The sequence below is a fragment of the Sapajus apella genome, unplaced genomic scaffold, assembly GCF_009761245.1.
Source record: "Sapajus apella isolate SASKATOON/1434 unplaced genomic scaffold, GSC_monkey_1.0 scaffold1, whole genome shotgun sequence".
In the NCBI taxonomy this organism is placed as follows: domain Eukaryota; kingdom Metazoa; phylum Chordata; class Mammalia; order Primates; family Cebidae; genus Sapajus; species Sapajus apella.
The window spans coordinates 66,739,737-66,753,035 of record NW_022436941.1 but is presented as its reverse complement, the minus strand read 5'-3'; positions in this window follow the sequence as shown (position 1 = coordinate 66,753,035).

The window sequence follows — 13,299 nt, the reverse complement described above, 5'->3', positions numbered from 1 at the left end:
CAGGGTTTTTCCCAGGCCAAGCTGCAAACTTCTTTATCTTTGAATAAGTTCCTTTCTCTGTGCTAAAACTAGCTTCAGAGGGTTAGTCCAAGGCAACACAGAAAGTTTGAAAGTTGACATGATAGAAGTCTAGGTGTGACTGACAGGAAGGGCCACTCACTGCTAGTGGAGCTAAGGCAGTTGTGACCTGTGGAAAATCCTCAGTGAGCTGGCCACAACTCACCCCTTTCTCTCCCACTCATCTGAACTGACAGGTGTGCTCTGACAGTGATATATGGTCACTGGCTTAACACAGAGGGAGGCATGAGATGGTTAAACAATAAAACCACAGTTCCACAGAGATGTTTGATAATGTTACACAGGAAATATCATGGAACCCATGGTACAGCATTAAAAGCATGGTCTGAAATGGGAATTTTTTTTTCCCCCACCGCAAAATGGAAGCAAATAAACACCGTTTCTCACTGCCATCGCCTCATGGAGACGTGCAAGACAGATTACCACGTTTGGAGCAGAAAATCAGACAAGGAGCTGCAATTCCACACCCATAGACTGTGGTCCTGCTAGTCATTGGTGGCAGGTCCCTCTGCAGGGCATATTGGAAGTAGAGTAGGGGGACATCCTATGTTCAGTGTTACTAAGAATTAACTTCTGGCTGGGCGCAGTGGCTCACGCCTGTAATCCCAGCACTTTGGGAGGCCACAGTGGGTGGATCACCTGAGGTGAGGTGTCTGAGACCAGCCTGGCCAACATAGTAAAACCCTGTCTCTACTAAAAATGCAAAACTTAGCCAGGCATGGTGGTGGGCACCTGTAATCCCAAATGCTTGGGAGGCTGAGAAGAACTGCTTGAACCCGGGAGGCGGAGGTTGTAGCGAGCCAAGATCGTGCCACTGCACTCCAGCCTGGGCGACAGAGCAAGACTCTGTCTCAAAAACAAACAAACAAACAAAAAAGAATGAACTTGTAGCAATACAGCTGATTAATTTTTTGCATTTCAACTGTGAAGTTTGAGTATTTTCAAGACTACTCATAATTATCTGCAGTAATATTAAATATACCATTAAAAGGAAGCACATTCTGATGTGTGGAACAGAAAGAATTCAGATGACGATAGAAAATTCCAGATTGAACCAGGACCAAGACATTTCCCGTAGCCACGCCCAGCCTAGTATTTCACCAGTACTAATGAGAATCTGTAACAGCCAGCTGGTTTTACTAAGCGAGGCTGCAGTATCACACAACCCTACAGTCCCAGAGACTTAGAGCAGCAAAGGTTTATTTCTCAGTCCAGGCTGCTGTAGATTCTGCCGTAGCTCAACCCCCAGCTGCCCCAAGTCTCCCCGCTTGGATCAAGACTGAAGGAGCAGTTCCTATCTGGAACATACTCTTCTCATGGCAGAGGGAGGAGAGAGGGCAGAACCACAGCATGGCCCTTAAAGCTTCCGCTCACAGCAGCAGCCCCACTTCCCAGTCGCATTTCATTGGGCAAAACAGGTCACATGGCTGAACCCGCCTTCAATGGGCCGGAAGTTCAGTCTCCCAGGACAGACTACTAGGGTTGAGACCAAGCCAGGAGGGGCAGGAATTTGAACATAATATAATACGGCAGGGATTAGGCTGTAGTTCCAGAACCACACCACCTACTAACAGCAGTCTGATCTATATAATTATGCTTACGTTAATTGTATATGGTCAAAACGTGAGTTCAGTCATTTCTAATTATTCTTTCTGTGGCTCTCAAAAACTTGAGTATTGGAGATGCCCTCAGGTATTAATAAAAACCACAGGATGGACCGGATGAACCCCAGCTGCCAGCCGCAGGCAGGATTCTGAAAGAGGGGAAATGATTTCAATGGTATCCCTAGGCAAGGGGCGGGGTGGGGAGGTGTTCTCAAGTTGTAGTCCACATTCTGTCTGTAGCAGAATGATCTGAAAGTCAGGTTTAAAGTGCAGATTTCTGGGCTCCCCCCTAGTTATATGGAATCTGAGTTTCCGGAGGTGGGGGCTGGGATCTGCATTTTTCTAGCCTTCCAGGCAATTCTAATGTAGATTAACTATTGAGAAGGGCCACTTCAGAAAATCCGCCCTTACCAGGGTGCACTCCTGTCACAGAGCGTGATGCTAGGTGCTCATGCTGCCTGTCACTCTCTGCAGCTCTGGTTCCCAGGACTGGCCTTAAGCAGGGACCGGTATGCACTCATATCCATGTGCTGTAGGTCCAGCCCGGGCCTGGAATTTCCTAGGAAGTCAAGGAGAAGGCATTGCTTTCTTTCTACGGAATGGTTTCTAATGAGGGCCTCTATCCCTCCTTCAAATACATTTCAGTTTATGTAGTTCACTATTTTTCTTGTAAATCAACATCTGTGAATCATTTTGTTATTTGTCTATTTTTAGAAATGAAATGTGACTACATTGAACAATGTACTCATTAAAAAAGTCTTCTTATAATAGTAACAATTGTTTTAAAACTTATATTTTAACTGCTTTTCCTCAACAATGTACATTTGGAAGCAAATCTGTGATGAAAACTTAACTGTAAGTTTCCAAACTCGATTTCTGTGGGTTTGCATTTCATTAAATAGTTCAATCATTGATTCCTAAAATGAAAAATGAAATTTCAAAGTTTGTATTCTGACTGGGCTCTGCCTCTGATTTTCCAGGGCTGCTTTAAAGAGAAAGAGAGCCGTGTTCCATGTGGGAGGATTTCATTTTAGAGTTCTGTTGCAGTGACCTCTGCTGCTGCCTGTTTCATTAAATGCAATACACTTATGCTTCCAGCTAAAAGTTTCCTGGCCTGGTTATGCCTTAACAGGGCCTTGTCTAGCACCCTGGTGATATGAGCTGTCCAGAAGCTGCCAGCTCATTTCAGGATAGTTCCAGCCTCTTTCAGTGCATGCCCTGAGGAGGGCCATGTAATGAAAGGAAGGCGCACTTTCCATGGGGTGATACCGACCTTGCCTTCGTAGCCATTTAAACACCCTCAGCTTGCACGTTTTTGTTAGGCTGCTGTGTTCTGCTTCTGCATGGATACTAATGCCATCACTGTATTCTAGGGGCTGGAACAATTGGTACAGACTCTTTCAAGGTCTATTCTGTTGTCCAATTCACACCTCATGTATGAATTACCTTCTAAATTGGGTTGTATTCATGATATTAAGCTCTTAAATGTTATTTTCGAGTTATTTTTGCCTTTTTGAAGTCATGACTACGGTGAAAGTGAGAAGGAGACAATTTACTACAAAGTTCAGTTGCGAGCAAGGCAGGGAGAGAGGAAGAGAGAGAGGGAAAGGAAGAAAAGAGAGAGACAAAGAAAGGAAGGAAGGAAGGAGGAACGCAGGCAGGCAGGCAGGGAGAGAGGGAAGGAGGCAGGGAGGAAAGGAGGCAGGAAAATCAAACTCTTTTGCTTTGCCTCTGCTTTGTTTTGTTTTGCTTTTGCTGTGCTGACCTGGCCTCATCGTGGCTCTCAGCTGAATCTAAACATTCACATTGCTGTCCCTCCAATGATGGGCTCTCTTTCCTGTGGCTCCTAAATTCTGCAAGTTTAGTGCAGCCAGACACATATCACAAGATGCAAACCATCATGCCCAGGGAACTTCTGGATCCCTAGGAGGCTGGCATAGAAAGGACAGAGGGCGGCATAGAGTCTAAACTCAGCCGTTATTGTCATGAAATTGTCATGAGGCTCCCTCACTGAAAGGATATGTTCCCTTTCATACTGACTGCAAACAACAGCTCGTTAACGTGGCATCACAGCAAACCATAAGAGTGGCAGAGACCCCGTGCCAACACGGCAGACTGGTTTATATACCACTAATGCAGACTCAATTTAGTTTCTTGGGATTAGAATGTTTCAATATTGCCTTATAAAAATATTCCATTCTGGTTCTTGGGCAGAGCGTTAGTTCAGAAAAGCTGCAAGGTTTTAGCTGCCAGTTTCTCTTGCATTCCTGTTATTGTCTGTAATTTCTAAAGACTAGTAAGTAGACATGGCACTTTACAAATACACAAAGACAAGGGCCTGGACTTCGGTCAGAAAAACACAACTGAAATGAAAATAATCCAAGCAGAAGCAGTAACAGAGTTTTCAGGGAAGGCATCGGCTTTGGAAAGCGAAGTTTAAAGTATTTCTGTTTTTGTTTTGAAATGGGAGTGATTGGAAGAGAGAGGAGGCAACCGTGTCCTGAGGTTGGCTCTGCATTTAATCTGACAAGGCTTGTGGGCTCAGAAGGTCACTTGATTCAAAAGCAAAGTTGTTCAAACTGACCCCTTCTCCCCAACCAAAGAAACTGCTTTCTATGGCAGACAGCTCCTTCTTTCCAATGGCTTTGTGGCTGACTTCAGCTCCCCAGACAAGTGTAGGCTTAAATAAGATAACTGCTTTCTAAGGCATATGCCTCCTTGTAGGAAAACTTCTTGGACAGAGAGCACAACACCTCTATCGGAAGGAGACCACACCTGAAGTTACGTCCCTAATTGGTTGTTTCATTTGCCTTCATCAGAAGGCTCTACTGACGGCATCAAGCAAATGTCAGGCATTTTATTTCTTAGAAACAAGCCAGCTCTCCAGCACTGTGGCATAGGCAGTTAATCCAAGACACATTTTTATGAAAACCTCAAGTTATAACCCACATATGGTGGCAGATCATTATCCTAAGACTCTAAATTGAATCAGTTATACAGTTGGAGGCGGATCTATCATAATCTGGAAAACTTTTCTTTTTACTAGTCTATTTTAACAAGTGTAGGGAGGAAATAAAACTCAAAAAGCATAAACTGTTTTACATTTTGAATTGAACTTTGATAAAAATGGAAATACTCCAAAATAAAGGCATGCTGGCAAAGGAGGAAGGAAAGATGCAGACAGAAATAAAATGTGGAAATAAAAAAGTTCTGTTGCTGCTTTTACATTTCCTGGTTTAGTTAAGTAAAAAAGGCAGGACACACAATTGCACAGAGATATGATCCCTGAGAAGAGACAGCAAGAGAGAGACAGGGGTAGAAAGCCAGACAGAGGTAAGACAGTAAAATGAAATGGATCCAAATAGATCATTTCTGGGAATTGGGTTACAGATCACAGTCATTTTGTTTTGGGGACTTTTTGTAATCTCCAGATTCCGTACAATGAGGATGTTTTTCTTTAACAATAAAAATCAATAAAATATCTTAAAAATGATTTCTCATTCAAAATGCAACTATCTTTGCCTCTGAGTCTGAGCACATAAGTTGGTAGAGTTCAGGGTGGTTAAAGGCAGAGTTTCTACGTTTATTACTGACCGTCCAGGCCCAAGGGAACAGGAAGCACACACATGCCGTCTCACGCCTTTTGCATAAGCTCACAGATAGGTGTAAAGACTTTAGTCTAAACATATTTTAACAGTTCCAATGCCCCAGGCTGTAGTAACAGATGATAAAATAAAGTGTTTTTAAAGTGTTCTGACCTATTGCAAATTGTTACCATAGGTAGACACCATCTGCAAGATCCATTTCAGTTGTAGATGATGCATCGCTTTACACTTTGTGTGTTACACCACGTGAGTTAACACAGTAGAAGCTGGTGTGCTGTGGAGGAGGTCAGGCTGGCCCTGGCTGTGAGCTTTAACTGTATTAGTTGTTCCAGGAGCCACGATCTCTAGATGATGGGCCATTCCAGGGCCGGGAGCAGCTGGAGCTGGGAGAGCATGTAGAACTTTGCCCCGGGTTCTCGTTCCATCTGTGGAATGAAGCAGGCTGCACAGTGCCTTCCCTGCACCTGAAGGTCTGCATACCTTCCTGTTTTATTGACATTTGTCTTTGAGATTGCTATGTGGATAAAAGGTACCCCCAAGAGGCAGACTCCAGATAGTTATCCTGGCCATTGCCCAGAACTATTCATTCCATCTGTTCCTCATCTGAAACCCTTGAAATAGAGGTTTATTTAGGTTAACATGATTCTTTCCACAGAAATGCAAATGCCTCAATAGGGTAATAAGACATTGGTCTAACCTGTTTAATCAGATTACCTCCCTTCCGTCACCCAGGCAGTCAGGTTGAAAAATGGAAATGTTGACGATACAGAAAGGGAGCTAGGTGGCAGGTGGGGATAAAAGGGCACAGCATGAAAAGGCAGTAGGGGAGCACTTTGACCCTAGGGGGCTGAAGAAAGTTGCACACAGAGATGTTTGAGGAGAGAAAGCAGTCTTCTTTGCCTCTCACTCCCACTCCCCCTCACTCCTAAAGGACACTTTGCCTTCCTTCACATGGAGATAACTCATAAAACTTCCTCAGTTTCCTGTCCCAACTCCACCAACTCTCCAAGACGACCTGCACGCACCCATCTTTCCACCGTCCTTCCGTCTGGGCTGAGTCCTCCTCCCGTACAGGATTCCACCTGTTACTCCCTTCTCAGTGACCTTACTTCAGTTCTTTCCCATTTGCCTCCAATATCTTCAGTTGCTTTATCTTTACTGACTCCCTCCGTGTGTTCTGCCATCTAAGCAAACAAGCAAAACTGTCCCCTCCCTAAACTCCCGCTCCACCCTGGCATTGCCCCTGTCTCAGGGAGCTTCCTAGAAGAGTTGCTTGCCTCCTGTGCCTTCCAGCTCCTCACCTTTCATTCTATCTCCAACTCACTTCATCTGCCTTCTGCTCTTGCCCAAATCACCAGTAACATTATGATGAAATGCAATGGCACCTTCCATTCTTGGCTTACATGACCTCCCCAAAGCCTTGATCCTGGTGACCTCTGACTACTTCTTGACTCTCTATTTTCTTGGCTTCTGGGGTCTCATCCCCATCCACTCCCACTATCTTCACACCGATGACTCCCATGTCTGTACTCTCAGCCCAGACTTCCTTCCTGAGCTGCACGTCCCTGTACCCAACTGTCTACAGGACAATCTACACCTCACAGACACATCAATCAACACCTTTAAAATGGAACCCATCACAGTGTCTCCCTACCCACTAGCCCAATGCCTCATGCCCTGGGGACTTTGCACAGGCTGCTTACCAGCCTGAAAAGCACTCTTCTTCCCCTTGTCCCTGTGATCCCTTCACTGGGCTATCATCTTTTAGGCCTTAGGTTAGATGTTGCTTTTTCTAGGGAGCCTTTCTTGATTCACCAAATCAGAGTCAGCTGCTTCTGTAATCTCGTAAGCTTTTGCTTATAATTCTTTTTTTGTTGGAGTCTCACTCTGCCACCCAGACTAGAGTACAGTGGCACAACCTTGGCTCACTGCAACGTCTGCCTCCCAGGTTTAAGCGATTCTCCTGCCTCAGCCTCCCAAGTAGCTGGGATTACAGGTACGCACCAGCATGCCCAGCTAATTTTTTTTTTTTTTTTTTTTTGTATTTTTAGTAGAGATGGAGTTTCACCATGTTGGACAGGCTGGTCTTGAACTCTGATCTCTGGTGCTCTGCCTGCCTTAGCCTCTCAAACTGCTAGGATTACAGGCACGAGCCACCACGCCGGGCTGTAGTTCTTTTTTTTTAAATGTTTTGTTACTTGTAATTCTTTATTAAATTGTCTCTTTCCCACTTAAATTATTTGCTCCTTAAGGCCAAGGATCTTTCAGTCTTTTTCATTACATCTGTGGCCCAACATATTATCTGACACATAGGCTACTCAATACAAATGTGCTTATTTGAGCCTGGACAACACAGTGAGTGAGACCTTCTCTCTATAAAAAAATTTAAAAATTCGCCAAGGATGGTCAGCATGTACTTGTAGTCCCAGCTACTTGGGAGGCTGGGACAGGAGGAACACCTGAGCTCAGGAGTTTGAGGCTGCAGTGAGCTATGACCTAATCACTGTTCTCCAGCCTAGGAAACAGAGTGAGATCTTGTCTCTAAAATAAATAAATAAAAATTTTAAAATGTTCTTAAATGTGTTTATTTGAAAAAAAAAAAAAGAAAAAGAAAAAAGAAACAACCTATTTCCAACACTCCGTCATCTGGGAAGGATGGGGAAGAGGTTTACTTCCCCTTCCAAGGCTTCTTGCCCACTGTAGATCCCTGTCCAAGAGACACTGGCTTCGTTCACTCAGGTGAACACCCTTTGCTACACTATTCAACTTAATCACAGGCTGTGAAGCCTGTGTGTGTCCATCCGGGCACTTTTCTACCATGTCTAATGATTTTTCAAATGAGAAAATGTATTCTTAGTTCTTAACACCAACTTAAGAGCTTTTGTAATTTTTTTTTTTAAGTTAAGGACCATCTCTACCATATGTAAACATGGAGCACTCACCACAAATACATTCTAGATTGGTCTTCAAAGTGAAACAATTTTGCCACAGGATCATTCTTAAAAGCAATTTGGTTTATGTTTTAGTTTTTGCTGTCCTTCTTGGAGTTTAGCTTTGCTAAAGAAAAATGTTCGACTCCAATATGGTCATTTCGAAAGTGCATTTTTAAAGTTCCAAGTGTTCAAGAGCTTTTCCTTTTGCTTTGGCTGGTTATGAAGATTTTATAGGTCCAAGTACATATTCTTTGATGCTTCAATTAACACTTGTGGGTAAATTATGGAAGAAAGAAAGTATTTTAACACATTTATAGGAGAGAGTCACATGATTTCCCTGACTGAAGTCACAACACACAACACCCTGCCCTGTATAACATCTGTTTGTCTCTTTCAAAAGGTTTAGAACGGAATTTTAACAGCAAATTTGAAGACAACATGGCTACATTTACCACTATGTTGGCAAAGAGACACTACATCAAAAGGTGATAGCTGTTTTTGAGACCCCGTCAAGCTGTAGCATACTTTTTAAACCAATGATGGGGGAAGGGGGACACTCTGGCCTCTCTTTTGCCAAAGAAAGGTATTCATTGTGAGAATAAGAGCAGTATAAAGAAAACAGGGTGAGTGATCTGTGATCAGACAAATTATTCTATCTGTAACCATGGGCAAGATTTGCTCCTGACATCAGATGGACACTCTTCCCCACAACAGAACTTTCAAGAACATACCTCATTCCACTTCTCAGATAACCATGGACTCCTAGCCTTAACTTTGACGATGCTGCATGAGCACTTTTAGACTCTCCCTTACCTTTCGTGCTCATTTTGCTGGGGCTTGCTTTTGACCTGAACTTGCTTTTCATTTTCATGTTGTTCTCTGGGGTAGACAAGTGCGCAGAAGCTAGGTCAAAGGCGGGTACCCTGCCCTATAGCTCCATGTTCCTGGGACTTCCCTCCTCCATCCTTTGTGGATTCAGATCTGAGATTTCTCTTTAATCCACACCACCCATCAATTGTGAAAGAGGATGCTCTGCCCACTTATTCTATTAAGGAGCTTTCCCCGTCTTCTGTAGCTCCCCGCACCATGACAAAGATGTATTAAGTGTCCTATCAATATTTAAGATAGTGCCACTCAATGTTGTTCAGGTACTAGCAGTATTAGTCTCACTTGAGAGCTTGTTAGAAATGAAAATTCTCAGGCCTTATGCTAAACCCACTGAATCAGGATTTCTGAGAGCTGAGGTCCAAAATTCTGTGTTTTAACAAGTTCGCCAGGTGATTTCTATCTAGAATGAGACTAGCTGTCTCAACTCACCACTGTAGGAATGAAGTGGCAGTAATGGGAGTATCATGCTCCTTCCAGTTCTACGAAATCAAACACCCCGGAAGCAGGTTACAAGATTCTCCTGGCTAATAGGCAGCAGCTCTGCCTGTGGTCCTAAACAGAACATTTTCTGAAATCAGCAACAAGGATTAAGGGCTGCTTACCAGCTGAGAGGTTGCTCTCGGAAGTCCAAAGTTTACATTTTCTTCCTCCACTGTACCCACTCCCCATAAACACTTTGCGGCAACCAGTCTGATCTCCTCATTGTCTGCCAGTGCTACACCCTCGCCTTGTGCTGCTCCTTTACAGATTCCTGGATGTGCAATCTACAACAGACCCACACCCCTGCCAAGGGTTGGCTCTGTTGACAATGAACAAACAGCTATTGAGAGCTTGCTGTGTGCAAGGTATCTTGAACTGTCCCCTCCCCATGAAACCTGCTTGCCCACGGCTGCCCATGTCCATGTGGCATTCCTGTCTTGGTGATTGCCTGACCCACAGTGGGTGCCTGATCCCAGAACCTTCGTGATAGCTGAGGCCGCTTTGCAGTCTCTGGTCTAGTGATTTTCAAGCATTTTAGTAGTATAACCATATTAGAACACTTACACAGATAATTAAACAAGGCAGCATTTTTTTTTTTTTTTGAGACAGAGTCTCACTCTGTTGCCCAGGTTGGAGTGCAGTGGCACCATCTCAGCTCACTGCAACCTCCGCCTCCCGGGTTCAAGTGATTCTCTTGCCTCAGCCTCCCGAGTAGCTGGGACTACAGGTGTATGCCACCATGCCCAGCTAATTTTTTGTATTTTTAATAGAGGTGGGGTTTCACTGTGCTAGCCAGGATGGTTTCGATCATCTGACCTCATGATCCACCCACCTCGGCTTCCTAAAGTGCTGGGATTACATGTGTGAGCCACCACGCCCAGCCACAAAGCACTATTTTATTAGTGCTAATACATTTTGAAGTTAAAATGAAGGTAAATTGTAGGCTAATCACCGAGGTAATAAAGCTATTTTATTGACCCCCAAAAAGCGAAGCTACATGGATAAGAGGAGTCAGGTCTGTCCTGTGCCCTGTTTATTTCTGGAATGCTTGGTCGTGCAATATGGACAAAATCCTTATTCAGATAACTAGTTGCACATGGTAACTGGTTTTTTATCATTATTATTTTTTGAAGATAGCTTTCCTTGCAACCTCAGATACTCGTTTATTAAACAGATGGCAGGTCAGCTTCATTCCAAGGTTTACCCACAAGTAGGTGTTTGCATGGCATTATAATGAACACACTGGCAGTCTTCAGTGGGTTAAAATTTGGCCCATGTCATATTTGATTACCTCCTATTTTTTTAAATATTGTTGAAAATTTTAAAATCAGATTTAAATCAAATAATGCCTGTGGAAACTCTAAAAAACCTTTGCATCCCCTCAGGAATCCACAAAGTCCAGCATCACTTTACCGAGAGACCAGAACAGAGAGGCGATGTCACTTCTTCGGGTCCCATGGCTTTTGGGGTTAGAGCCAGCTGCATCTCATGTCTCCTGCCTCCTTATGTTTATGTTTCACAGGGACATTCGAGCCCCCATGTCGATTCCAAGTGCCTTTTGCTCAGGGCTGGATCTTCCAGAGCAGGGGCTCTGTTTATCCTGCTTAAATGAATTACAGAATGGAATTTCCCCAGAGCCATCTCGCAACCTCAGCGGGAGGGTGCCAGGCCAGGAGAGCAAGGCAGGAATGAAGATCCTGCTAAGTGACTCTGCCTCTTCTTGGTGTCTCACCACAACCTGGCACACTCCAACCTCTGAAAATAATACGGACTTCCTTTCAGCAGCCAGGGCTTGGCAGGCTTAACAGAGCTCTCCTCGGCTTCTCTTTCATCAGACCTATTCCCAGAAAGCACTTGCTCATTTAGATGAACGGCTTGGAATGTGCTCACATTTAGCTAACAAAGCTATCATTCGAGCAATGTGGGGGGCAGGGAGACAGGGGCAGAGAGATGGCAGCGGCTTGGCAGAAAAGCAAACGTATCATGGCATCTGCAGATGGCCTCAGCTATGCTGCGCTGCCGCTCAGGGACCCTTTTCCCTAGTAGCATGCTGTTTCGAGACCAGCCCCCCTGGGGAGAAAACCTTAACAGGACGAGGGCAGAGGAGCCTTGGAGAAGATGGAACAGCTATAGCTGGGTTACTGCTTCATGAAGGAAGGTTGGGAAACCTTTTCTCCACCTCAGCAGTTTGGCTTCCCTTCCTACTTCAGAGAATTGGCGGCAGCTCTTTCCTGCAGAAATTACTGTGGCCTGGTGATGGGGTATCTCCCTGTGTTTGCTCAGAGCTGAAATTCCACCCACCTCCAACCAACTTTGGAGAGTGAACAGGTTTTAGGCGCGTCTGTCATCAGGAAAGAGAAATTCAGGCCCCAGATGGCTTACCCAGTAAGGCCCCTCAGGTCTCCTAGCAACTTTCGGAGCCTAGATTTTTCCAACTATTTTTGCAAGGTGAAATTTAATTTTAAAATATAAGGGGGCTGTCATTAAAACTGAAAGGACTGGAATACAGAGGTTTAGCTGACACTGATCCCTCTAACTGACCTACTTTATGAGGAAAACCAGCCGGGGCCTGATTGTGATTTATTCTTTACTTCCTGTTAGAATTAAATGGATTGCTTTAATATTTTGGCCTCTTACAAAGAGATGTATTAAATCTCAAGCCTGCCTGCTGTTATGCTCAGGCCTAAGTTTTTCATATAATCACCCTGTAGAAGATACCACTGGTTGCTTCCCCAGGATCTGTTCTCTTCTCCCTTGTCAGAAGAAATGGTTGGCAACCTGCTCAGGAGAAAATACTCCTATCTCCAGATATTCCGACACATGAGAGTAGCCACGCAACTCGGTTGTGGCCAATGATGTGTAAGCAAAGTCTATGGAGTAGAGTTTCTTATGGAAATGGAAACACTTGCATAATATAAACATTTTGCACATAGTCCTTTGATCTGTCTTCCTGATTGGAATGTAAACATGATGGTTGGTGTCAGGGATGTGAGTCCTTGCTGACTACCTTGACCAGTTGTCACAGCCCTTTGACTGCCCACCCCAAAATTTCTTCTCAACCGAGCAAAATAAAATCCATTTGGTTAAGTCTTTTGTATTGGGTTTTCTCTTAAATGCAGCTAAATGCGATCCTAACCAATACCTTTTCAAAATATGATGTTCACATCACTTTAGGCTGAAGAATGCTCTTGTCCAGATAGTAAACAGACAAGAATTTCCTTTCTCATTTCACAGCATGAGGAAGTTGAGACAGTGGACAGCATAACATACTCACCTCTTGCTGAATTAATTCTTTCTCTCAGCCCTTGCCTTATCAAACTTCTCAGCAGCATTTGGGCCAGTGGCCACTTCCTCCTCCTCCTTGAAACTTCTCCCTTCCTTATTTCTGTGTTACTATTTTTCCATGATTTTCCCTCATCTTTTTGGCCCATTTTCAAGTCTCTCGTGGGTCCTTCTTCTTCTGCCTGCCTCTTAAATGCAGATGTCCCTCGGGTTCCCCATAGTCCTTTGGGTGGTGACCTTATGTCTACCCACATTTACTATCACTTAGAATTAGATGCCAAAATGGCATCTATTGACATTGGGAAAAGATGTCTAGAGTGTACTGCTAAGAGAAAAACAGCTCATAAGATAAGATGTGCTGTTTGATCCCATTAATGCAAAATGGGAGAAAGAAAAGAATGTGTATATAAAGAGATCTAAAGGATCTAT